Source organism: Acipenser ruthenus, chromosome 13 (genome assembly GCF_902713425.1).
Source record: "Acipenser ruthenus chromosome 13, fAciRut3.2 maternal haplotype, whole genome shotgun sequence".
NCBI lineage: Eukaryota > Metazoa > Chordata > Actinopteri > Acipenseriformes > Acipenseridae > Acipenser > Acipenser ruthenus.
Genome location: NC_081201.1, coordinates 15,001,362 through 15,027,113, shown reverse-complemented (window position 1 = coordinate 15,027,113; position 25,752 = coordinate 15,001,362). Strand labels below are relative to the sequence as shown.

Sequence of the window (25,752 nt, the reverse complement as noted above, 5' to 3'; positions counted from 1 at the left end):
CGCTAAATGGACTTTTAGCGTGTCCCAAAAAAGATGGTAATACTCACCCGGGATGCCATCTGGACCTGGCGTCTTACCGGTGTTCATGGTCTTAACCGCCTGGGTGAGCTCCTCCAGCGTGAGTTCTGGGTCCTTCTCCTCCTCCTCGTCGTCCCGCACTGAGTCAGGCTCCAACTGGCTCAGGAACCACTCTATCAGGGTGTCATCTGTAGCTTTGATGTTATACAGGTCCCTATAGAAGTTCTCTACCACTTTTTTCACTCCCTCACTATCCTCTACTATCCTCCCCCTGCTGTCGAGCATGGAGGACATCAAGTGCCGCTTCTCCCTCGTTTTCTGGAAGAAGAAGCGAGTACACTTTTCGTCTTCCTCCATTTTTTGCACTTTTGCATTGTGCATGACCTTTCGTTGTTCCTCCCTACAAAGCACTGAAAGATCTAGCTTGGTCTGGGCTATCTCGTCGCTTACAGGGAACCCCCGAAGCTGAAGCAGGCTCAGACGCTGGAGGGCAGCATTCAGGTATTTATATTTGGCCCTCCTTTCTTTTGCTTTCCTCTTGCCTGCTGCTATGAAATAACCCTTAGTTCTCATTTTGACCATCTCCCACCACTCTATAGGGGAGTTGAATAGGTCACGCAAAGTGGTCCACTCAACAAGCCTGCTCTTATAGGCTGCAGCTATGGAGGGGTCATCGAGTAAGGAGGTGTTTAATTTCCAGACCCCTGACCCCATCTGGGAGGTCTGAGGGACCTGCAATGTTACCTGCAGGAGCCTATGGTCAGAGAAGAAGACGGCCTGGGTGTCTACTGCCGTCTTCGTAAGGGAGCTGGTATGCAGGACGAGATCTATACGGGAGAAGGAGGTCCCAGATGAGCTCACCCAGGTAAAGGGAGGCACCAGGTCCTTACCTGCATCACACAGGGAGAAATCAGATATTACGGAGGACAAAACTCTACTAGAGCGGTCGTTGCGTGGCCTGCTCCGGTCTACGTCCCTCAGAGCACAATTGAAGTCACCTGACACGATGACGGGTACGTTCCCCAGCAGGAGTGGACGCAGCTGTGGAAAAAATTGAACTCTTTCGTTTTGGTTAGTGGGTGCGTAGACATTGACCAGTCTGAGGGGAGTGTTGTTGTATGTCACATCCACGCTCAGAATTCTACCAGGTTCTACCTCCCTGCTGCTGCGGGAGGTAATAAATGGGTTTTTAAACAGGATACCTACTCCGTCGGCTCTGGCTATGTTGGAGCCCGACCAGAAGGAGTCCCCCAGGGTCCAACTCTCCTTCAGGTCCCTATAATCAGGGCTCGACGAAATGCCACACTCCTGCAGAAAGATGAGATCTGCTTTCAAGTTAGCTAGATAGTTTAGTACATCAAATCTTTTTTGTGTCTCCCTGATGCTCCTGACATTAACAGACACACATATCAGGGCCATCAGGGTAGCTAACAAGAAAAGGAGTCGTTGCGTCCACCCCATAGCGACTATGATTGGGAGGTCGGGACACTCTTCCTACTCTTAGCTCTACGCTTGCTTCGAGGGGGCTTGGGCTTATTTGCAACTCCCATCACCCCTGAGAAGGTACTCACTGCTGCCTCGTCCAAGAAGGCACCGTCTTTATATGCACAGTACTTGGAGTTGTTGGGGCTATTCAACTCCCCACAAGGTAAGTCTGGTGGAACTTGCTCAGGGCCCCTCGGAACGTGTGGGTCAGCTTTGTCCTGGGGGGGGGTTATGACAGACAGCATTCTTTGGCTGTTACCGTCTGTTGAATTGGAGCTGTTAGCAGACTTCTGGCTTACCGCGTCCAGGGGTATTCCCATGTCCTCCAGTGCTGTATCTAGGAGGACCTCTAGGGGGCCCCTGGTTTTGCCCATACAAGGGAGGGGGTCAAGGATGCTTTGAAGGGAGGCCCTTCGCTTGAAGAGGGTCATTGCTACCGAGGTACTGCTGGTCAGGGAAGGTGTTGACCCCGACCTCTCCCTCGGTGCATTAGTGAACACCTCTTCTGCGAGGTGTGCTAGGGTTTGTGCCAACAACTGGGAAGGCTGGCTGGGGATGCCCTGGCTGGCTGCTACCTGCCCACTAGGCGGCAGTGTAGCCGTCCCACTCGCCTCCGTCTCTGCCTGCGAGGGCAAGACTGGGGACTTTGTGTGGACATTAGCTGGTTTTGGATCTATGGGGGGCACCTGCAACTTGCTGTCTTTGATCCTGATCTTCTTTCTTTTCCCCCCCTCGTCTCTACCCTTTCTTTTCCCCACCCTCTGCTGGTTCTTCACTCCCTTCCCCTCCTTCTCACTCTCACTTTCACTGTCGCTTTCGCTTTCCTCCCCCACGGACTCAATCCTTATGGCGTCATAACGAGAGCCGAGGGGGAGTGCTGGCGCTGAGAGGGCCCTACTCAGGGGGGGGCCGCTGCTGGGTCCGGGCTCCCTCCCTGCCTCGTGTTCTGCATCAGAGGAGCTACTGGAGGAGCTAGTGGAGTAGCTGTTGTACTCTCTCTCTGGGCTGGGGGAAGGGGTCCTCGTAAAACGGGACATGTCTCGGGGGCGGGGGGGTGAGGGGGGTGCTGGTGATGATGGTGGTGCTGGAGTCTGGGTCTTGGATACTGTTGGTGGTGATGTGGACTGATCTTTGTTACTTGCTCCCTCTTCCTGCTCAGGCCTAGGCTTGTTGGTATTTGCCTTGCTGGCTCTGGCCATGTTGGCATAGGAAGAGGGGCAGTCCTTAAACAGGTGCCCCTTCTTTCCACACAAATTGCACTGCCTCTCTTCTCTGCAGTGGCTGGTCTCGTGGGGGGCGCCGCAGTTCCTGCACTTGACTACAGTACATGCGGCCGCCAGGTGTCCTAATTCCCCACATTTCCTGCAGAGTTTTGGCATCCCATTATAGAATACCAGCCCTCTGTTGGGCCCTAACACTATGGAGTTTGGAATGTGGCGGACGCCTCCAATGCCCGATGGATCAACATTAAGGCGTACCAGCCACTTTCTGGCTCCTGTCCAAACCCCATCTTCATCTGTAATTTTCCTCCCTTCTGATGACACCCTCCCATAGCGGTTAAGCCATGTTGTAATATCATAGTCGCTAACAGCCTCATTGAAAAATTGGACAGTAACAACTTTCATTTCTCTGTCTGTCAGTGCATCCACACAGAATTCTTTGTATGGAGCGAGATATTTATTCTCCCCCCAAAAGGACCACATTTCTTGTAACTTTTGGGGGTTCCTAAAACTGACCTCAAACACTTCCTTAAGCCCTGGCAATTTCACCAAACAATTCAAGTCAGAAGGGGAAAAACCCATACCCCTCTGAAGAATGGTCCGGCTGAACTCCAGTCTCGTCAGTCCTGGTTCCGTTTCCTCTTGCTGGGTCCTTGTGAAGCGCACCGCATTGTGCCTCCTGGTCTCCTGGGTTGGCCGGAACGCCATCCTTCAGCTGGCTCCTCCGATTGGGGTGGGAGAAGCCTCTGGACGTCCGGGTTGTCTCTCTCTACGAAAAAGAGACAACGTAAGCAGCAAATCTGGGCAGTTGAAGGAACTATTACTTTAGTCCCTGAGGAGATGGTCGCCTCGCAAGAGGGACCCCCTCCCCAGGTGAACGGTGTCCTTCCCTGGCGGAGTAGGGGGCGCTGCTTGGCACCGAGACCACGTAGGAAGAATCGTGGCTGTGACGCCTCCTCGGGGTCCGGGGCCGCCCTCTGCTCCTCCCAGATGGCGCCCTCTGCTGGGCGCCTGCTGCTCTCTCGGTCTGGATCTCGATTGCAATCAAGGGCTGGGGATGAGGTCGTCTAGGTCATCAAAGGGTCCTCAAAGGTCGTCTGGATGGTAGGTCCTCCTTCTCTCTAACTCCAGGAACGTCTGGAAAAGCCTGAAAAAGAAAAAAACTGGAACCGCCTGAAAAAGAAAAAACTGCTCTCAACAGTCAACAAAATCTTGAAAGACCCTCGGCCTGGATTGGGCAAGCCAAAACCAGACTGAGCATTAGTCTTCCAAAAAGTTGCCGAGCTGAAGAAAGCCAGTCAAAAATAAAAAAAAATTCTGTTCCTCCTCACCCGAACAAACCTCTCACAGACCCTCGGAGGGAGCGGGCAATGCCACTACCCTCTAAGCCTTAGTCTTAGAAAGATCTATTCGAACTGAAGAGAAGCCAGAGTGTGGTTTTACTGGTAGCCCAGCCCTTCCGGCCGGCCCAAAGGCCTTCTCCTCTACCCGGCGGCAAGGCCAAACAAAACCAAACAAAACAGGGAACTCTTCCCAAAACGCAAGTGCCGTTCGGTCCCGGCAAAGGGGCGCTTTGCTGCTGCTGCCGCCTTGAAAGCGAGGGCTCCTTGCCCCACTAAACAGCTCCGTTTCTGCTTTACCGCTGCGCTCGTCCTCCTCCTCCCACGAGCGCAAGGCCTTCTGGGTACACTGGCCTGCTGCGTGAGCAGAGCAGACTGTCCATCAGTTAGGCAGGCCTGCCTTCCTTATTTGGAACAAACAAACAAACAAACAAAAAAAAAAAAAAAAAAAAAAAAAAAAAAACAACAAAAAGAGCGGGAAAAAATACAACCCAGAAAAAGGGAGAGGGAGAGGCTGGCTAGCGCTCTCTCTGTCTCTCTGTCTCTCTGTCTGCCTGTCTGTCTGCCTGCCTGCCTGCCTGCCTGCCTGCCTGTCTGTCTCTCTCTTTTTTGACCTTTCTTGTGCACCGTTCCCGGAGGTACTGCAATACCGGGTCGATGCGTGGAGTGGACGGAGCAAGCCCCGGTTCCATCTCCTGCTTCCAAAAATCAATTTAATATAGACGGGTCCCCCTATGGGGGACGTATCAGATATTAAACTGATAAGAACAGATACTACACTTGATCTGAGCCAAGAGGCCGAGAAGCGATGCCCACAATGGTTTTGACCAAACGCCCCGGGCGCGGCCGCCCGCCGGAGCTGCCGGGGTACTCGCTTCTTGGACTGAGGGGAAAAATGGGAAAAAGAAAAAAAAAAGAAAAAGAAAAAAAAAGGTGCCAGGCTCTAATTATTAACACGGCCGGCGCCGCTGTGCTCGTTCTGCTTTTAAACCCATGTCGAGCCCCACCCCGAGGGGCAGGGCTAGCCAAAAATTGCATTGAACTCATAAATGCTCCTCTCCACGGAAATCTTTAGTAAAATACTCTTTTATTGAGATTTTACATTTTTTTACATTTACACCCATTCGTTTTTTCATTCATTTTACATTTCTTTTAAAGATGACATTCATGCATACAGACATACATTTTGTTTTAAAAGCATTTAAAACACATTTAAAAACACCAAGACAATTGTGCTTTGTACATGGTTAAAACAGACACAGATTAAAATCAACATGAAAAAAACCTGTGCTGTTTTAAAAGTGACTGGAAAAAAAGAACCATCTATAAAAAACCAGTGCTTGTGAGGGCCGGGGAGTGCTCTCTAAAAAGGTTCAAAAGTGAACATAAAACTAGATCTAAAACAGGGACAGGGGAAAAGGGACAGTGTATAAAACAGTGAGTTAAAATTCTAAAATTTTAAAACACTTAAAATGTAACTTTTAATAGTTAACATTAAAAATCTTTTAGATACATAAAACAAAACAAAACAAAAATCAAATAAAACATTCAAAATAAATCAAATCAAAATCCATAAAACTGAAACAAAAAGACTACATAAAACCAGGGCACCGTTCAAAAACGGTCATGCCAGCTAAAAAGGGCGGAATGCTGGCATGACAAAATAAATAAAAGGCTTAGCGGTGCCCCGTAGTCCCGCTCCTAGGAGCTAGCGGTTCCAGTTTTTTTCCCTTATTCCATCTTCACGTCCTGAAGTCCGGCGATCCTCCACTCCGCGCAGGCCTTGTCCTTCCCGAGGGTCCGGATGTCCAGAATTACAAAGTCCTTGATAAGAGTTTGTGCCCTTCTGGTCGTGGTGATAGTGTCTAGCTCCTGCTTGTGATAGACACAGACGTTACGGCCTTCCCACAGGATCTGCTTGACAACATTGATGACACGCCAAACGCACTTAGCTGTGCTGGTAGTGATTCCTCCCGCAGGCCCATAGAGCACAGTCTCAGCGGTCATCTTGGCCGTGTCAGCAAACCTGTTTAGGAAGACAGAGACAGAGAGCCAGACACTGCCAGCCACATCACACTCCCAGAAGATATGGGCTGGTGTTTCTCTCTTGCGGCACTTTGCATAGGGGCATGTTTCTACTTGGGCTAGTCCCCTCCTGAACATGAACGCTCGAGTGGGGAGTGCACTGTGGACGGTGTTCCATGCTATATCCTTCTGGACATTACTGAGGCAGCTGTGAGACACATTCTCCCAGATTTTTTGGCTTTGGGTGAGGGAGAAAGTAGCTACTTTTTCAATTTCCTGGGAACCGGCAAGATATTTAGTTACAGCCTTGTATTCCCAGGAGGCCAATTTTGCTTTATCTAAGCCCAATTTATATATAGTGTCCCTTAAGGTTCTATAATACAATGGGGGGTCCCAGGAGTACGGCACGGTGTTATCAATAGTGCAGAGGCCCAAGGCCCTGAGACAGGTGGCAAAATAGAAACGATTCATGTAACATACCTTCCTGTCCAGGGCCTGGATGTTCTTGATAGTTTGCGTGAGCCCCTGCACTCGGGTGAGCTGCACAACGTCCGGGACCCCCTTACCTCCCTTCTTGTCGGCTTTACTCAGGGTGGCTCGCTTTACCCTCTCCATCTTGCTGCCCCAGATAAAGCGGTGGATAATGCGGTCCACCACTTTTTTGGTGGTCCTGTCTGGGGGAAAGATTTTTCCTACATAAGAGAGGATGGGGAACAGTATAGACTTGGTTATTAATACTCTACCCGTCATTGTTAAGGATCTTGTGCTCCATCCGCCAATCTTTTTACGGACCTGGTTAATGGCCGCCGTCCAGCTCTGGGCCCCCGAGCTATTGTTCTCGAAAATGAGGCCCAGAATCTTGATTTTGTCCTTTTTGACAGGGTACATGTCCGACAGTTCCCTATCTACCTGCCAATTTTTAGACACGTAGACTTCGCTCTTGGACTTATTAATCACTGCCCCGGTCGCCGTGCAGTACTTCTCAAGGATATTACTAATCCGAGGTACCGACGATGTGTTGGTGCAAATGAGTGACACATCGTCCATATATGCTGTTGTTTTGACCTGGACCCCGTTGGATCCAGGCAGCTGGAAACCAGTTATATTGGTATCCCTACGAATTGCCTGCAGGAGGGGTTCAATGCACACGACATATAGCAGTGGGGATAGTGGGCAACCCTGTCTGACCCCTGACTGGATAGATATTTTACCAGTCAGGTGCCTGTTCACCAAGACTCGGGTACTAATGTTTGTATATATGGTTTTAACCCACTCCCTAAGTCCAGGAGCGAATTTCATCTGGTCCATCACTTTGTACATATATTCATGGCTTACCCTATCGAACGCCTTCTCCTGGTCAAGGTTGAACAGGCAGAGGGGATGGTTCCGTTCTCTAGAATAAGCCAGAATGTCCCTTGTTAACATTAAAATATCCGTGATGGACCTCCCTGGGACGCCACAAGCCTGGTCAGGGCCAATGACCAAAGGGAGGTGTACTTGTAGCCGGAGCATCAGAGCTTTGGCTAGTATCTTGTAATCCACGCAAAGGAGGCTGATTGGGCGCCAATTCCGTAGATCTTTAACTTCCCCTTTCTTATGAAGGAGAGTAATTACACTCTCCCGCATAGAAGGGCCCAACCGCTTCTCCCTGTAGACCGCTCTGTAGACCTCCGCTAAATGGACTTTTAGCGTGTCCCAAAAAAGATGGTAATACTCACCCGGGATGCCATCTGGACCTGGCGTCTTACCGGTGTTCATGGTCTTAACCGCCTGGGTGAGCTCCTCCAGCGTGAGTTCTGGGTCCTTCTCCTCCTCCTCCTCGTCCCGCACTGAGTCAGGCTCCAACTGGCTCAGGAACCACTCTATCAGGGTGTCATCTGTAGCTTTGATGTTATACAGGTCCCTATAGAAGTTCTCTACCACTTTTTTCACTCCCTCACTATCCTCTACTATCCTCCCCCTGCTGTCGAGCATGGAGGACATCAAGTGCCGCTTCTCCCTCGTTTTCTGGAAGAAGAAGCGAGTACACTTTTCGTCTTCCTCCATTTTTTGCACTTTTGCATTGTGCATGACCTTTCGTTGTTCCTCCCTACAAAGCACTGAAAGATCTAGCTTGGTCTGGGCTATCTCGTCGCTTACAGGGAACCCCCGAAGCTGAAGCAGGCTCAGACGCTGGAGGGCAGCATTCAGGTATTTATATTTGGCCCTCCTTTCTTTTGCTTTCCTCTTGCCTGCTGCTATGAAATAACCCTTAGTTCTCATTTTGACCATCTCCCACCACTCTATAGGGGAGTTGAATAGGTCACGCAAAGTGGTCCACTCAACAAGCCTGCTCTTATAGGCTGCAGCTATGGAGGGGTCATCGAGTAAGGAGGTGTTTAATTTCCAGACCCCTGACCCCATCTGGGAGGTCTGAGGGACCTGCAATGTTACCTGCAGGAGCCTATGGTCGGAGAAGAAGACGGCCTGGGTGTCTACTGCCGTCTTCGTAAGGGAGCTGGTATGCAGGACGAGATCTATACGGGAGAAGGAGGTCCCAGATGAGCTCACCCAGGTAAAGAGAGGCACCAGGTCCTTACCTGCATCACACAGGGAGAAATCAGATATTACGGAGGACAAAACTCTACTAGAGCGGTCGTTGCGTGGCCTGCTCCGGTCTACGTCCCTCAGAGCACAATTGAAGTCACCTGACACGATGACGGGTACGTTCCCCAGCAGGAGTGGACGCAGCTGTGGAAAAAATTGAACTCTTTCGTTTTGGTTAGTGGGTGCGTAGACATTGACCAGTCTGAGGGGAGTGTTGTTGTATGTCACATCCACGCTCAGAATTCTACCAGGTTCTACCTCCCTGCTGCTGCGGGAGGTAATAAATGGGTTTTTAAACAGGATACCTACTCCGTCGGCTCTGGCTATGTTGGAGCCCGACCAGAAGGAGTCCCCCAGGGTCCAACTCTCCTTCAGGTCCCTATAATCAGGGCTCGACGAAATACCACACTCCTGCAGAAAGATGAGATCTGCTTTCAAGTTAGCTAGATAGTTTAGTACATCAAATCTTTTTTGTGTCTCCCTGATGCTCCTGACATTAACAGACACACATATCAGGGCCATCAGGGTAGCTAACAAGAAAAGGAGTCGCTGCGTCCACCCCATAGCGACTATGATTGGGAGGTCGGGACACTCTTCCTACTCTTAGCTCTACGCTTGCTTCGAGGGGGCTTGGGCTTATTTGCAACTCCCATCACCCCTGAGAAGGTACTCACTGCTGCCTCGTCCAAGAAGGCACCGTCTTTATATGCACAGTACGTGGAGTTGTTGGGGCTATTCAACTCCCCACAAGGTAAGTCTGGTGGAACTTGCTCAGGGCCCCTCGGAACGTGTGGGTCAGCTTTGTCCTGGGGGGGGGTTATGACAGACAGCATTCTTTGGCTGTTACCGTCTGTTGAATTGGAGCTGTTAGCAGACTTCTGGCTTACCGCGTCCAGGGGTATTCCCATGTCCTCCAGTGCTGTATCTAGGAGGACCTCTAGGGGGCCCCTGGTTTTGCCCATACAAGGGAGGGGGTCAAGGATGCTTTGAAGGGAGGCCCTTCGCTTGAAGAGGGTCATTGCTACCGAGGTACTGCTGGTCAGGGAAGGTGTTGACCCCGACCTCTCCCTCGGTGCATTAGTGAACACCTCTTCTGCGAGGTGTGCTAGGGTTTGTGCCAACGACTGGGAAGGCTGGCTGGGGATGCCCTGGCTGGCTGCTACCTGCCCACTAGGCGGCAGTGTAGCCGTCCCACTCGCCTCCGTCTCTGCCTGCGAGGGCAAGACTGGGGACTTTGTGTGGACATTAGCTGGTTTTGGATCTATGGGGGCCACCTGCAACTTGCTGTCTTTGATCCTGATCTTCTTTCTTTTCCCCCCCTCGTCTCTACCCTTTCTTTTCCCCACCCTCTGCTGGTTCTTCACTCCCTTCCCCTCCTTCTCACTCTCACTTTCACTGTCGCTTTCGCTTTCCTCCCCCACGGACTCAATCCTTATGGCGTCATAACGAGAGCCGAGGGGGAGTGCTGGCGCTGAGAGGGCCCTACTCAGGGGGGGGCCGCTGCTGGGTCCGGGCTCCCTCCCTGCCTCGTGTTCTGCATCAGAGGAGCTACTGGAGGAGCTAGTGGAGTAGCTGTTGTACTCTCTCTCTGGGCTGGGGGAAGGGGTCCTCGTAAAACGGGACATGTCTCGGGGGCGGGGGGGTGAGGGGGGTGCTGGTGATGATGGTGGTGCTGGAGTCTGGGTCTTGGATACTGTTGGTGGTGATGTGGACTGATCTTTGTTACTTGCTCCCTCTTCCTGCTCAGGCCTAGGCTTGTTTGTGTTTGCCTTGCTGGCTCTGGCCATGTTGGCATAGGAAGAGGGGCAGTCCTTAAACAGGTGCCCCTTCTTTCCACACAAATTGCACTGCCTCTCTTCTCTGCAGTGGCTGGTCTCGTGGGGGGCGCCGCAGTTCCTGCACTTGACTACAGTACACGCGGCCGCCAGGTGTCCTAATTCCCCACATTTCCTGCAGAGTTTTGGCATCCCATTATAGAATACCAGCCCTCTGTTGGGCCCTAACACTATGGAGTTTGGAATGTGGCGGACGCCTCCAATGCCCGATGGATCAACATTAAGGCGTACCAGCCACTTTCTGGCTCCTGTCCAAACCCCATCTTCGTCTGTAATTTTCCTCCCTTCTGATGACACCCTCCCATAGCGGTTAAGCCATGTTGTAATATCATAGTCGCTAACAGCCTCATTGAAAAATTGGACAGTAACAACTTTCATTTCTCTGTCTGTCAGTGCATCCACACAAAATTCTTTGTATGGAGCGAGATATTTATTCTCCCCCCAAAAGGACCACATTTCTTGTAACTTTTGGGGGTTCCTAAAACTGACCTCAAACACTTCCTTAAGCCCTGGCAATTTCACCAAACAATTCAAGTCAGAAGGGGAAAAACCCATACCCCTCTGAAGAATGGTCCGGCTGAACTCCAGTCTCGTCAGTCCTGGTTCCGTTTCCTCTTGCTGGGTCCTTGTGAAGCGCACCGCATTGTGCCTCCTAGTCTCCTGGGTTGGCCGGAACGCCATCCTTCAGCTGGCTCCTCCGATTGGGGTGGGAGAAGCCTCTGGACGTCCGGGTTGTCTCTCTCTACGGAAAAGAAACAACGTAAGCAGCAAATCTGGGCAGTTGAAGGAACTATTACTTTAGTCCCTGAGGAGATGGTCGCCTCGCAAGAGGGACCCCCTCCCCAGGTGAACGGTGTCCTTCCCTGGCGGAGTAGGGGGCGCTGCTTGGCACCGAGACCACGTAGGAAGAATCGTGGCTGTGACGCCTCCTCGGGGTCCGGGGCCGCCCTCTGCTCCTCCCAGATGGCGCCCTCTGCTGGGCGCCTGCTGCTCTCTCGGTCTGGATCTCGATTACAATCAAGGGCTGGGGATGAGGTCGTCTAGGTCATCAAAGGGTCCTCAAAGGTCGTCTGGATGGTAGGTCCTCCTTCTCTCTAACTCCAGGAACGTCTGGAAAAGCCTGAAAAAGAAAAAAACTGGAACCGCCTGAAAAAGAAAAAACTGCTCTCAACAGTCAACAAAATCTTGAAAGACCCTCGGCCTGGATTGGGCAAGCCAAAACCAGACTGAGCATTAGTCTTCCAAAAAGTTGCCGAGCTGAAGAAAGCCAGTCAAAAATAAAAAAAAAAATTCTGTTCCTCCTCACCCGAACAAACCTCTCACAGACCCTCGGAGGGAGCGGGCAATGCCACTACCCTCTAAGCATTAGTCTTAGAAAGATTTATTCGAACTGAAGAGAAGCCAGAGTGTGGTTTTACTGGTAGCCCAGCCCTTCCGGCCGGCCCAAAGGCCTTCTCCTCTACCCGGCGGCAAGGCCAAACAAAACCAAACAAAACAGGGAACTCTTCCCAAAACGCAAGTGCCGTTCGGTCCCGGCAAAGGGGCGCTTTGCTGCTGCTGCCGCCTTGAAAGCGAGGGCTCCTTGCCCCACTAAACAGCTCCGTTTCTGCTTTACCGCTGCGCTCGTCCTCCTCCTCCCACGAGCGCAAGGCCTTCTGGGTACACTGGCCTGCTGCGTGAGCAGAGCAGACTGTCCATCAGTTAGGCAGGCCTGCCTTCCTTATTTGGAACAAACAAACAAACAAACAAAAAAAAAAAAAAAAAAAAAAAAAAAAAAACAACAAAAAGAGCGGGAAAAAATACAACCCAGAAAAAGGGAGAGGGAGAGGCTGGCTAGCGCTCTCTCTGTCTCTCTGTCTCTCTGTCTGCCTGTCTGTCTGCCTGTCTGCCTGCCTGCCTGCCTGCCTGCCTGCCTGTCTGTCTCTCTCTTTTTTGACCTTTCTTGTGCACCGTTCCCGGAGGTACTGCAATACCGGGTCGATGCGTGGAGTGGACGGAGCAAGCCCCGGTTCCATCTCCTGCTTCCAAAAATCAATTTAATATAGACGGGTCCCCCTATGGGGGACGTATCAGATATTAAACTGATAAGAACAGATACTACACTTGATCTGAGCCAAGAGGCCGAGAAGCGATGCCCACAATGGTTTTGACCAAACGCCCCGGGCGCGGCCGCCCGCCGGAGCTGCCGGGGTACTCGCTTCTTGGACTGAGGGGAAAAATGGGAAAAAGAAAAAAAAAAGAAAAAGAAAAAAAAAGGTGCCAGGCTCTAATTATTAACACGGCCGGCGCCGCTGTGCTCGTTCTGCTTTTAAACCCATGTCGAGCCCCACCCCGAGGGGCAGGGCTAGCCAAAAATTGCATTGAACTCATAAATGCTCCTCTCCACGGAAATCTTTAGTAAAAGGCGAAAGATTTATTCGAACTGAAGAGAAGCCAGAGTGTGGTTTTACTGGTAGCCCAGCCCTTCCGGCCGGCCCAAAGGCCTTCTCCTCTACCCGGCGGCAAGGCCAAACAAAACCAAACAAAACAGGGAACTCTTCCCAAAACGCAAGTGCCGTTCGGTCCCGGCAAAGGGGCGCTTTGCTGCTGCTGCCGCCTTGAAAGCGAGGGCTCCTTGCCCCACTAAACAGCTCCGTTTCTGCTTTACCGCTGCGCTCGTCCTCCTCCTCCCACGAGCGCAAGGCCTTCTGGGTACACTGGCCTGCTGCGTGAGCAGAGCAGACTGTCCATCAGTTAGGCAGGCCTGCCTTCCTTATTTGGAACAAACAAACAAACAAACAAAAAAAAAAAAAAAAAAAAAAAAAAAAAAACAACAAAAAGAGCGGGAAAAAATACAACCCAGAAAAAGGGAGAGGGAGAGGCTGGCTAGCGCTCTCTCTGTCTCTCTGTCTCTCTGTCTGCCTGTCTGTCTGCCTGTCTGCCTGCCTGCCTGCCTGCCTGCCTGCCTGTCTGTCTCTCTCTTTTTTGACCTTTCTTGTGCACCGTTCCCGGAGGTACTGCAATACCGGGTCGATGCGTGGAGTGGACGGAGCAAGCCCCGGTTCCATCTCCTGCTTCCAAAAATCAATTTAATATAGACGGGTCCCCCTATGGGGGACGTATCAGATATTAAACTGATAAGAACAGATACTACACTTGATCTGAGCCAAGAGGCCGAGAAGCGATGCCCACAATGGTTTTGACCAAACGCCCCGGGCGCGGCCGCCCGCCGGAGCTGCCGGGGTACTCGCTTCTTGGACTGAGGGGAAAAATGGGAAAAAGAAAAAAAAAAGAAAAAGAAAAAAAAAGGTGCCAGGCTCTAATTATTAACACGGCCGGCGCCGCTGTGCTCGTTCTGCTTTTAAACCCATGTCGAGCCCCACCCCGAGGGGCAGGGCTAGCCAAAAATTGCATTGAACTCATAAATGCTCCTCTCCACGGAAATCTTTAGTAAAATACTCTTTTATTGAGATTTTACATTTTTTTACATTTACACCCATTCGTTTTTTCATTCATTTTACATTTCTTTTAAAGATGACATTCATGCATACAGACATACATTTTGTTTTAAAAGCATTTAAAACACATTTAAAAACACCAAGACAATTGTGCTTTGTACATGGTTAAAACAGACACAGATTAAAATCAACATGAAAAAAACCTGTGCTGTTTTAAAAGTGACTGGAAAAAAAGAACCATCTATAAAAAACCAGTGCTTGTGAGGGCCGGGGAGTGCTCTCTAAAAGTTCAAAAGTGAACATAAAACTATATTACTAAAACAGGGACAGGGGAAAAGGGACAGTGTGTGGAACAGTGAGTTAAAATTCTAAAATTTTAAAACACTTAAAATGTAACTTTTAATAGTTTACATTAAAAATCTTAAAGATACATAAAACAAAACAAAACAAAATCAAATAAAACATTCAACGTAGATCAAATAAAAGTCCGTAAAACTGAAACAAAAAGACTACATAAAACCAGGGCACCGTTCAAAAACGGTCATGCCAGCTAAAAAGGGCGGAATGCTGGCATGACAAAATAAATAAAAGGCTTAGCGGTGCCCCGTAGTCCCGCTCCTAGGAGCTAGCGGTTCCAGTTTTTTCCTTTATTCCATCTTCACGTCCTGAAGTCCGGCGATCCTCCACTCCGCGCAGGCCTTGTCCTTCCCGAGGGTCCGGATGTCCAGAATTACAAAGTCCTTGATAAGAGTTTGTGCCCTTCTGGTCGTGGTGATAGTGTCTAGCTCCTGCTTGTGATAGACACAGACGTTACGGCCTTCCCACAGGATCTGCTTGACAACATTGATGACACGCCAAACGCACTTAGCTGTGCTGGTAGTGATTCCTCCCGCAGGCCCATAGAGCACAGTCTCAGCGGTCATCTTGGCCGTGTCAGCAAACCTGTTTAGGAAGACAGAGACAGAGAGCCAGACACTGCCAGCCACATCACACTCCCAGAAGATATGGGCTGGTGTTTCTCTCTTGCGGCACTTTGCATAGGGGCATGTTTCTACTTGGGCTAGTCCCCTCCTGAACATGAACGCTCGAGTGGGGAGTGCACTGTGGACGGTGTTCCATGCTATATCCTTCTGGACATTACTGAGGCAGCTGTGAGACACATTCTCCCAGATTTTTTGGCTTTGGGTGAGGGAGAAAGTAGCTACTTTTTCAATTTCCTGGGAACCGGCAAGATATTTAGTTACAGCCTTGTATTCCCAGGAGGCCAATTTTGCTTTATCTAAGCCCAATTTATATATAGTGTCCCTTAAGGTTCTATAATACAATGGGGGGTCCCAGGAGTACGGCACGGTGTTATCAATAGTGCAGAGGCCCAAGGCCCTGAGACAGGTGGCAAAATAGAAACGATTCATGTAACATACCTTCCTGTCCAGGGCCTGGATGTTCTTGATAGTTTGCGTGAGCCCCTGCACTCGGGTGAGCTGCACAACGTCCGGGACCCCCTTACCTCCCTTCTTGTCGGCTTTACTCAGGGTGGCTCGCTTTACCCTCTCCATCTTGCTGCCCCAGATAAAGCGGTGGATAATGCGGTCCACCACTTTTTTGGTGGTCCTGTCTGGGGGAAAGATTTTTCCTACATAAGAGAGGATGGGGAACAGTATAGACTTGGTTATTAATACTCTACCCGTCATTGTTAAGGATCTTGTGCTCCATCCGCCAATCTTTTTACGGACCTGGTTAATGGCCGCCGTCCAGCTCTGGGCCCCCGAGCTATTGTTCTCGAAAATGAGGCCCAGAATCTTGATTTTGTCCTTTTTGACAGGGTACATGTCCGACAGTTCCCTATCTACCTGCCAATTTTTAGACACGTAGACTTCGCTCTTGGACTTATTAATCACTGCCCCGGTCGCCGTGCAGTACTTCTCAAGGATATTACTAATCCGAGGTACCGACGATGTGTTGGTGCAAATGAGTGACACATCGTCCATATATGCTGTTGTTTTGACCTGGACCCCGTTGGATCCAGGCAGCTGGAAACCAGTTATATTGGTATCCCTACGAATTGCCTGCAGGAGGGGTTCAATGCACACGACATATAGCAGTGGGGATAGTGGGCAACCCTGTCTGACCCCTGACTGGATAGATATTTTACCAGTCAGGTGCCTGTTCACCAAGACTCGGGTACTAATGTTTGTATATATGGTTTTAACCCACTCCCTAAGTCCAGGAGCGAATTTCATCTGGTCCATCACTTTGTACATATATTCATGGCTTACCCTATCGAACGCCTTCTCCTGGTCAAGGTTGAACAGGCAGAGGGGATGGTTCCGTTCTCTAGAATAAGCCAGAATGTCCCTTGTTAACATTAAAATATCCGTGATGGACCTCCCTGGGACGCCACAAGCCTGGTCGGGGCCAATGACCAAAGGGAGGTGTACTTGTAGCCGGAGCATCAGAGCTTTGGCTAGTATCTTGTAATCCACGCAAAGGAGGCTGATTGGGCGCCAATTCCGTAGATCTTTAACTTCCCCTTTCTTATGAAGGAGAGTAATTACACTCTCCCGCATAGAAGGGCCCAACCGCTTCTCCCTGTAGACCGCTCTGTAGACCTCCGCTAAATGGACTTTTAGCGTGTCCCAAAAAAGATGGTAATACTCACCCGGGATGCCATCTGGACCTGGCGTCTTACCGGTGTTCATGGTCTTAACCGCCTGGGTGAGCTCCTCCAGCGTGAGTTCTGGGTCCTTCTCCTCCTCCTCGTCGTCCCGCACTGAGTCAGGCTCCAACTGGCTCAGGAACCACTCTATCAGGGTGTCATCTGTAGCTTTGATGTTATACAGGTCCCTATAGAAGTTCTCTACCACTTTTTTCACTCCCTCACTATCCTCTACTATCCTCCCCCTGCTGTCGAGCATGGAGGACATCAAGTGCCGCTTCTCCCTCGTTTTCTGGAAGAAGAAGCGAGTACACTTTTCGTCTTCCTCCATTTTTTGCACTTTTGCATTGTGCATGACCTTTCGTTGTTCCTCCCTACAAAGCACTGAAAGATCTAGCTTGGTCTGGGCTATCTCGTCGCTTACAGGGAACCCCCGAAGCTGAAGCAGGCTCAGACGCTGGAGGGCAGCATTCAGGTATTTATATTTGGCCCTCCTTTCTTTTGCTTTCCTCTTGCCTGCTGCTATGAAATAACCCTTAGTTCTCATTTTGACCATCTCCCACCACTCTATAGGGGAGTTGAATAGGTCACGCAAAGTGGTCCACTCAACAAGCCTGCTCTTATAGGCTGCAGCTATGGAGGGGTCATCGAGTAAGGAGGTGTTTAATTTCCAGACCCCTGACCCCATCTGGGAGGTCTGAGGGACCTGCAATGTTACCTGCAGGAGCCTATGGTCAGAGAAGAAGACGGCCTGGGTGTCTACTGCCGTCTTCGTAAGGGAGCTGGTATGCAGGACGAGATCTATACGGGAGAAGGAGGTCCCAGATGAGCTCACCCAGGTAAAGGGAGGCACCAGGTCCTTACCTGCATCACACAGGGAGAAATCAGATATTACGGAGGACAAAACTCTACTAGAGCGGTCGTTGCGTGGCCTGCTCCGGTCTACGTCCCTCAGAGCACAATTGAAGTCACCTGACACGATGACGGGTACGTTCCCCAGCAGGAGTGGACGCAGCTGTGGAAAAAATTGAACTCTTTCGTTTTGGTTAGTGGGTGCGTAGACATTGACCAGTCTGAGGGGAGTGTTGTTGTATGTCACATCCACGCTCAGAATTCTACCAGGTTCTACCTCCCTGCTGCTGCGGGAGGTAATAAATGGGTTTTTAAACAGGATACCTACTCCGTCGGCTCTGGCTATGTTGGAGCCCGACCAGAAGGAGTCCCCCAGGGTCCAACTCTCCTTCAGGTCCCTATAATCAGGGCTCGACGAAATACCACACTCCTGCAGAAAGATGAGATCTGCTTTCAAGTTAGCTAGATAGTTTAGTACATCAAATCTTTTTTGTGTCTCCCTGATGCTCCTGACATTAACAGACACACATATCAGGGCCATCAGGGTAGCTAACAAGAAAAGGAGTCGCTGCGTCCACCCCATAGCGACTATGATTGGGAGGTCGGGACACTCTTCCTACTCTTAGCTCTACGCTTGCTTCGAGGGGGCTTGGGCTTATTTGCAACTCCCATCACCCCTGAGAAGGTACTCACTGCTGCCTCGTCCAAGAAGGCACCGTCTTTATATGCACAGTACGTGGAGTTGTTGGGGCTATTCAACTCCCCACAAGGTAAGTCTGGTGGAACTTGCTCAGGGCCCCTCGGAACGTGTGGGTCAGCTTTGTCCTGGGGGGGGGTTATGACAGACAGCATTCTTTGGCTGTTACCGTCTGTTGAATTGGAGCTGTTAGCAGACTTCTGGCTTACCGCGTCCAGGGGTATTCCCATGTCCTCCAGTGCTGTATCTAGGAGGACCTCTAGGGGGCCCCTGGTTTTGCCCATACAAGGGAGGGGGTCAAGGATGCTTTGAAGGGAGGCCCTTCGCTTGAAGAGGGTCATTGCTACCGAGGTACTGCTGGTCAGGGAAGGTGTTGACCCCGACCTCTCCCTCGGTGCATTAGTGAACACCTCTTCTGCGAGGTGTGCTAGGGTTTGTGCCAACGACTGGGAAGGCTGGCTGGGGATGCCCTGGCTGGCTGCTACCTGCCCACTAGGCGGCAGTGTAGCCGTCCCACTCGCCTCCGTCTCTGCCTGCGAGGGCAAGACTGGGGACTTTGTGTGGACATTAGCTGGTTTTGGATCTATGGGGGCCACCTGCAACTTGCTGTCTTTGATCCTGATCTTCTTTCTTTTCCCCCCCTCGTCTCTACCCTTTCTTTTCCCCACCCTCTGCTGGTTCTTCACTCCCTTCCCCTCCTTCTCACTCTCACTTTCACTGTCGCTTTCGCTTTCCTCCCCCACGGACTCAATCCTTATGGCGTCATAACGAGAGCCGAGGGGGAGTGCTGGCGCTGAGAGGGCCCTACTCAGGGGGGGGCCGCTGCTGGGTCCGGGCTCCCTCCCTGCCTCGTGTTCTGCATCAGAGGAGCTACTGGAGGAGCTAGTGGAGTAGCTGTTGTACTCTCTCTCTGGGCTGGGGGAAGGGGTCCTCGTAAAACGGGACATGTCTCGGGGCGGGGGGGTGAGGGGGGTGCTGGTGATGATGGTGGTGCTGGAGTCTGGGTCTTGGATACTGTTGGTGGTGATGTGGACTGATCTTTGTTACTTGCTCCCTCTTCCTGCTCAGGCCTAGGCTTGTTTGTGTTTGCCTTGCTGGCTCTGGCCATGTTGGCATAGGAAGAGGGGCAGTCCTTAAACAGGTGCCCCTTCTTTCCACACAAATTGCACTGCCTCTCTTCTCTGCAGTGGCTGGTCTCGTGGGGGGCGCCGCAGTTCCTGCACTTGACTACAGTACACGCGGCCGCCAGGTGTCCTAATTCCCCACATTTCCTGCAGAGTTTTGGCATCCCATTATAGAATACCAGCCCTCTGTTGGGCCCTAACACTATGGAGTTTGGAATGTGGCGGACGCCTCCAATGCCCGATGGATCAACATTAAGGCGTACCAGCCACTTTCTGGCTCCTGTCCAAACCCCATCTTCATCTGTAATTTTCCTCCCTTCTGATGACACCCTCCCATAGCGGTTAAGCCATGTTGTAATATCATAGTCGCTAACAGCCTCATTGAAAAATTGGACAGTAACAACTTTCATTTCTCTGTCTGTCAGTGCATCCACACAAAATTCTTTGTATGGAGCGAGATATTTATTCTCCCCCCAAAAGGACCACATTTCTTGTAACTTTTGGGGGTTCCTAAAACTGACCTCAAACACTTCCTTAAGCCCTGGCAATTTCACCAAACAATTCAAGTCAGAAGGGGAAAAACCCATACCCCTCTGAAGAATGGTCCGGCTGAACTCCAGTCTCGTCAGTCCTGGTTCCGTTTCCTCTTGCTGGGTCCTTGTGAAGCGCACCGCATTGTGCCTCCTAGTCTCCTGGGTTGGCCGGAACGCCATCCTTCAGCTGGCTCCTCCGATTGGGGTGGGAGAAGCCTCTGGACGTCCGGGTTGTCTCTCTCTACTTTAGTAAAATACTCTTTTATTGAGATTTTACATTTTTTACATTTACACCCATTCGTTTTTTCATTCATTTTACATTTCTTTTAAAGATGACATTCATGCATACAGACATACATTTTGTTTTAAAAGCATTTAAAATACATTTAAAAACACCAAGACAATTGTGCTTTGTACATGGTTAAAACAGACACAGATTAAAATCAACATGAAAAAAACCTGTGCTGTTTTAAAAGTGACTGGAAAAAAAGAACCATCTATAAAAAACCAGTGCTTGTGAGGGCCGGGGAGTGCTCTCTAAAAGTTCAAAAGTGAACATAAAACTATATTACTAAAACAGGGACAGGGGAAAAGGGACAGTGTGTGGAACAGTGAGTTAAAATTCTAAAATTTTAAAACACTTAAAATGTAACTTTTAATAGTTTACATTAAAAACCTTAAAGATACATAAAACAAAACAAAACAAAATCAAATAAAACATTCAACATAAATCAAATAAAAGTCCATAAAACTGAAACAAAAAGACTACATAAAACCAGGGCACCGTTCAAAAACGGTCATGCCAGCTAAAAAGGGCGGAATGCTGGCATGACAAAATAAATAAAAGGCTTAGCGGTGCCCCGTAGTCCCGCTCCTAGGAGCTAGCGGTTCCAGTTTTTTCCTTTATTCCATCTTCACGTCCTGAAGTCCGGCGATCCTCCACTCCGCGCAGGCCTTGTCCTTCCCGAGGGTCCGGATGTCCAGAATTACAAAGTCCTTGATAAGAGTTTGTGCCCTTCTGGTCGTGGTGATAGTGTCTAGCTCCTGCTTGTGATAGACACAGACGTTACGGCCTTCCCACAGGATCTGCTTGACAACATTGATGACACGCCAAACGCACTTAGCTGTGCTGGTATCGATTCCTCCCGCAGGCCCATAGAGCACAGTCTCAGCGGTCATCTTGGCCGTGTCAGCAAACCTGTTTAGGAAGACAGAGACAGAGAGCCAGACACTGCCAGCCACATCACACTCCCAGAAGATATGGGCTGGTGTTTCTCTCTTGCGGCACTTTGCATAGGGGCATGTTTCTACTTGGGCTAGTCCCCTCCTGAACATGAACGCTCGAGTGGGGAGTGCACTGTGGACGGTGTTCCATGCTATATCCTTCTGGACATTACTGAGGCAGCTGTGAGACACATTCTCCCAGATTTTTTGGCTTTGGGTGAGGGAGAAAGTAGCTACTTTTTCAATTTCCTGGGAACCGGCAAGATATTTAGTTACAGCCTTGTATTCCCAGGAGGCCAATTTTGCTTTATCTAAGCCCAATTTATATATAGTGTCCCTTAAGGTTCTATAATACAATGGGGGGTCCCAGGAGTACGGCACGGTGTTATCAATAGTGCAGAGGCCCAAGGCCCTGAGACAGGTGGCAAAATAGAAACGATTCATGTAACATACCTTCCTGTCCAGGGCCTGGATGTTCTTGATAGTTTGCGTGAGCCCCTGCACTCGGGTGAGCTGCACAACGTCCGGGACCCCCTTACCTCCCTTCTTGTCGGCTTTACTCAGGGTGGCTCGCTTTACCCTCTCCATCTTGCTGCCCCAGATAAAGCGGTGGATAATGCGGTCCACCACTTTTTTGGTGGTCCTGTCTGGGGGAAAGATTTTTCCTACATAAGAGAGGATGGGGAACAGTATAGACTTGGTTATTAATACTCTACCCGTCATTGTTAAGGATCTTGTGCTCCATCCGCCAATCTTTTTACGGACCTGGTTAATGGCCGCCGTCCAGCTCTGGGCCCCCGAGCTATTGTTCTCGAAAATGAGGCCCAGAATCTTGATTTTGTCCTTTTTGACAGGGTACATGTCCGACAGTTCCCTATCTACCTGCCAATTTTTAGACACGTAGACTTCGCTCTTGGACTTATTAATCACTGCCCCGGTCGCCGTGCAGTACTTCTCAAGGATATTACTAATCCGAGGTACCGACGATGTGTTGGTGCAAATGAGTGACACATCGTCCATATATGCTGTTGTTTTGACCTGGACCCCGTTGGATCCAGGCAGCTGGAAACCAGTTATATTGGTATCCCTACGAATTGCCTGCAGGAGGGGTTCAATGCACACGACATATAGCAGTGGGGATAGTGGGCAACCCTGTCTGACCCCTGACTGGATAGATATTTTACCAGTCAGGTGCCTGTTCACCAAGACTCGGGTACTAATGTTTGTATATATGGTTTTAACCCACTCCCTAAGTCCAGGAGCGAATTTCATCTGGTCCATCACTTTGTACATATATTCATGGCTTACCCTATCGAACGCCTTCTCCTGGTCAAGGTTGAACAGGCAGAGGGGATGGTTCCGTTCTCTAGAATAAGCCAGAATGTCCCTTGTTAACATTAAAATATCCGTGATGGACCTCCCTGGGACGCCACAAGCCTGGTCGGGGCCAATGACCAAAGGGAGGTGTACTTGTAGCCGGAGCATCAGAGCTTTGGCTAGTATCTTGTAATCCACGCAAAGGAGGCTGATTGGGCGCCAATTCCGTAGATCTTTAACTTCCCCTTTCTTATGAAGGAGAGTAATTACACTCTCCCGCATAGAAGGGCCCAACCGCTTCTCCCTGTAGACCGCTCTGTAGACCTCCGCTAAATGGACTTTTAGCGTGTCCCAAAAAAGATGGTAATACTCACCCGGGATGCCATCTGGACCTGGCGTCTTACCGGTGTTCATGGTCTTAACCGCCTGGGTGAGCTCCTCCAGCGTGAGTTCTGGGTCCTTCTCCTCCTCCTCCTCGTCCCGCACTGAGTCAGGCTCCAACTGGCTCAGGAACCACTCTATCAGGGTGTCATCTGTAGCTTTGATGTTATACAGGTCCCTATAGAAGTTCTCTACCACTTTTTTCACTCCCTCACTATCCTCTACTATCCTCCCCCTGCTGTCGAGCATGGAGGACATCAAGTGCCGCTTCTCCCTCGTTTTCTGGAAGAAGAAGCGAGTACACTTTTCGTCTTCCTCCATTTTTTGCACTTTTGCATTGTGCATGACCTTTCGTTGTTCCTCCCTACAAAGCACTGAAAGATCTAGCTTGGTCTGGGCTATCTCGTCGCTTACAGGGAACCCCCGAAGCTGAAGCAGGCTCAGACGCTGGAGGGCAGCATTCAGGTATTTATATTTGGCCCTCCTTTCTTTTGCTTTCCTCTTGCCTGCTGCTATGAAATAACCCTTAGTTCTCATTTTGACCATCTCCCACCACTCTATAGGGGAGTTGAATAGGTCACGCAAAGTGGTCCACTCAACAAGCCTGCTCTTATAGGCTGCAGCTATGGAGGGGTCATCGAGTAAGGAGGTGTTTAATTTCCAGACCCCTGACCCCATCTGGGAGGTCTGAGGGACCTGCAATGTTACCTGCAGGAGCCTATGGTCAGAGAAGAAGACGGCCTGGGTGTCTACTGCCGTCTTCGTAAGGGAGCTGGTATGCAGGACGAGATCTATACGGGAGAAGGAGGTCCCAGATGAGCTCACCCAGGTAAAGGGAGGCACCAGGTCCTTACCTGCATCACACAGGGAGAAATCAGATATTACGGAGGACAAAACTCTACTAGAGCGGTCGTTGCGTGGCCTGCTCCGGTCTACGTCCCTCAGAGCACAATTGAAGTCACCTGACACGATGACGGGTACGTTCCCCAGCAGGAGTGGACGCAGCTGTGGAAAAAATTGAACTCTTTCGTTTTGGTTAGTGGGTGCGTAGACATTGACCAGTCTGAGGGGAGTGTTGTTGTATGTCACATCCACGCTCAGAATTCTACCAGGTTCTACCTCCCTGCTGCTGCGGGAGGTAATAAATGGGTTTTTAAACAGGATACCTACTCCGTCGGCTCTGGCTATGTTGGAGCCCGACCAGAAGGAGTCCCCCAGGGTCCAACTCTCCTTCAGGTCCCTATAATCAGGGCTCGACGAAATACCACACTCCTGCAGAAAGATGAGATCTGCTTTCAAGTTAGCTAGATAGTTTAGTACATCAAATCTTTTTTGTGTCTCCCTGATGCTCCTGACATTAACAGACACACATATCAGGGCCATCAGGGTAGCTAACAAGAAAAGGAGTCGCTGCGTCCACCCCATAGCGACTATGATTGGGAGGTCGGGACACTCTTCCTACTCTTAGCTCTACGCTTGCTTCGAGGGGGCTTGGGCTTATTTGCAACTCCCATCACCCCTGAGAAGGTACTCACTGCTGCCTCGTCCAAGAAGGCACCGTCTTTATATGCACAGTACGTGGAGTTGTTGGGGCTATTCAACTCCCCACAAGGTAAGTCTGGTGGAACTTGCTCAGGGCCCCTCGGAACGTGTGGGTCAGCTTTGTCCTGGGGGGGGGTTATGACAGACAGCATTCTTTGGCTGTTACCGTCTGTTGAATTGGAGCTGTTAGCAGACTTCTGGCTTACCGCGTCCAGGGGTATTCCCATGTCCTCCAGTGCTGTATCTAGGAGGACCTCTAGGGGGCCCCTGGTTTTGCCCATACAAGGGAGGGGGTCAAGGATGCTTTGAAGGGAGGCCCTTCGCTTGAAGAGGGTCATTGCTACCGAGGTACTGCTGGTCAGGGAAGGTGTTGACCCCGACCTCTCCCTCGGTGCATTAGTGAACACCTCTTCTGCGAGGTGTGCTAGGGTTTGTGCCAACGACTGGGAAGGCTGGCTGGGGATGCCCTGGCTGGCTGCTACCTGCCCACTAGGCGGCAGTGTAGCCGTCCCACTCGCCTCCGTCTCTGCCTGCGAGGGCAAGACTGGGGACTTTGTGTGGACATTAGCTGGTTTTGGATCTATGGGGGCCACCTGCAACTTGCTGTCTTTGATCCTGATCTTCTTTCTTTTCCCCCCCTCGTCTCTACCCTTTCTTTTCCCCACCCTCTGCTGGTTCTTCACTCCCTTCCCCTCCTTCTCACTCTCACTTTCACTGTCGCTTTCGCTTTCCTCCCCCACGGACTCAATCCTTATGGCGTCATAACGAGAGCCGAGGGGGAGTGCTGGCGCTGAGAGGGCCCTACTCAGGGGGGGGCCGCTGCTGGGTCCGGGCTCCCTCCCTGCCTCGTGTTCTGCATCAGAGGAGCTACTGGAGGAGCTAGTGGAGTAGCTGTTGTACTCTCTCTCTGGGCTGGGGGAAGGGGTCCTCGTAAAACGGGACATGTCTCGGGGGCGGGGGGGTGAGGGGGGTGCTGGTGATGATGGTGGTGCTGGAGTCTGGGTCTTGGATACTGTTGGTGGTGATGTGGACTGATCTTTGTTACTTGCTCCCTCTTCCTGCTCAGGCCTAGGCTTGTTTGTGTTTGCCTTGCTGGCTCTGGCCATGTTGGCATAGGAAGAGGGGCAGTCCTTAAACAGGTGCCCCTTCTTTCCACACAAATTGCACTGCCTCTCTTCTCTGCAGTGGCTGGTCTCGTGGGGGGCGCCGCAGTTCCTGCACTTGACTACAGTACACGCGGCCGCCAGGTGTCCTAATTCCCCACATTTCCTGCAGAGTTTTGGCATCCCATTATAGAATACCAGCCCTCTGTTGGGCCCTAACACTATGGAGTTTGGAATGTGGCGGACGCCTCCAATGCCCGATGGATCAACATTAAGGCGTACCAGCCACTTTCTGGCTCCTGTCCAAACCCCATCTTCATCTGTAATTTTCCTCCCTTCTGATGACACCCTCCCATAGCGGTTAAGCCATGTTGTAA

The 25,752-nt window shown here is 50.6% G+C and overlaps 4 non-coding genes across 4 annotated transcripts; all 4 read right to left on the bottom strand.

The window, feature by feature from the left end:
- Nucleotides 1-4,679: 4,679 nt before the first annotated feature.
- Nucleotides 4,680-4,873, bottom strand: LOC131697063 (U2 spliceosomal RNA). The gene has a single exon (XR_009306945.1). It is a non-coding gene; the product is annotated as a U2 spliceosomal RNA (small nuclear RNA).
- A 7,575-nt stretch (nucleotides 4,874-12,448) lies between these two features.
- LOC131697062 (U2 spliceosomal RNA) lies at nucleotides 12,449-12,642 on the bottom strand. The gene has a single exon (XR_009306944.1). It is a non-coding gene; the product is annotated as a U2 spliceosomal RNA (small nuclear RNA).
- A 194-nt stretch (nucleotides 12,643-12,836) lies between these two features.
- Nucleotides 12,837-12,951, bottom strand: LOC131697318 (U5 spliceosomal RNA). Its single transcript, XR_009307164.1, has one exon. It is a non-coding gene; the product is annotated as a U5 spliceosomal RNA (small nuclear RNA).
- A 529-nt stretch (nucleotides 12,952-13,480) lies between these two features.
- Nucleotides 13,481-13,674, bottom strand: LOC131697061 (U2 spliceosomal RNA). The gene has a single exon (XR_009306943.1). It is a non-coding gene; the product is annotated as a U2 spliceosomal RNA (small nuclear RNA).
- Between the last annotated feature and the right edge of the window lie 12,078 nt (nucleotides 13,675-25,752).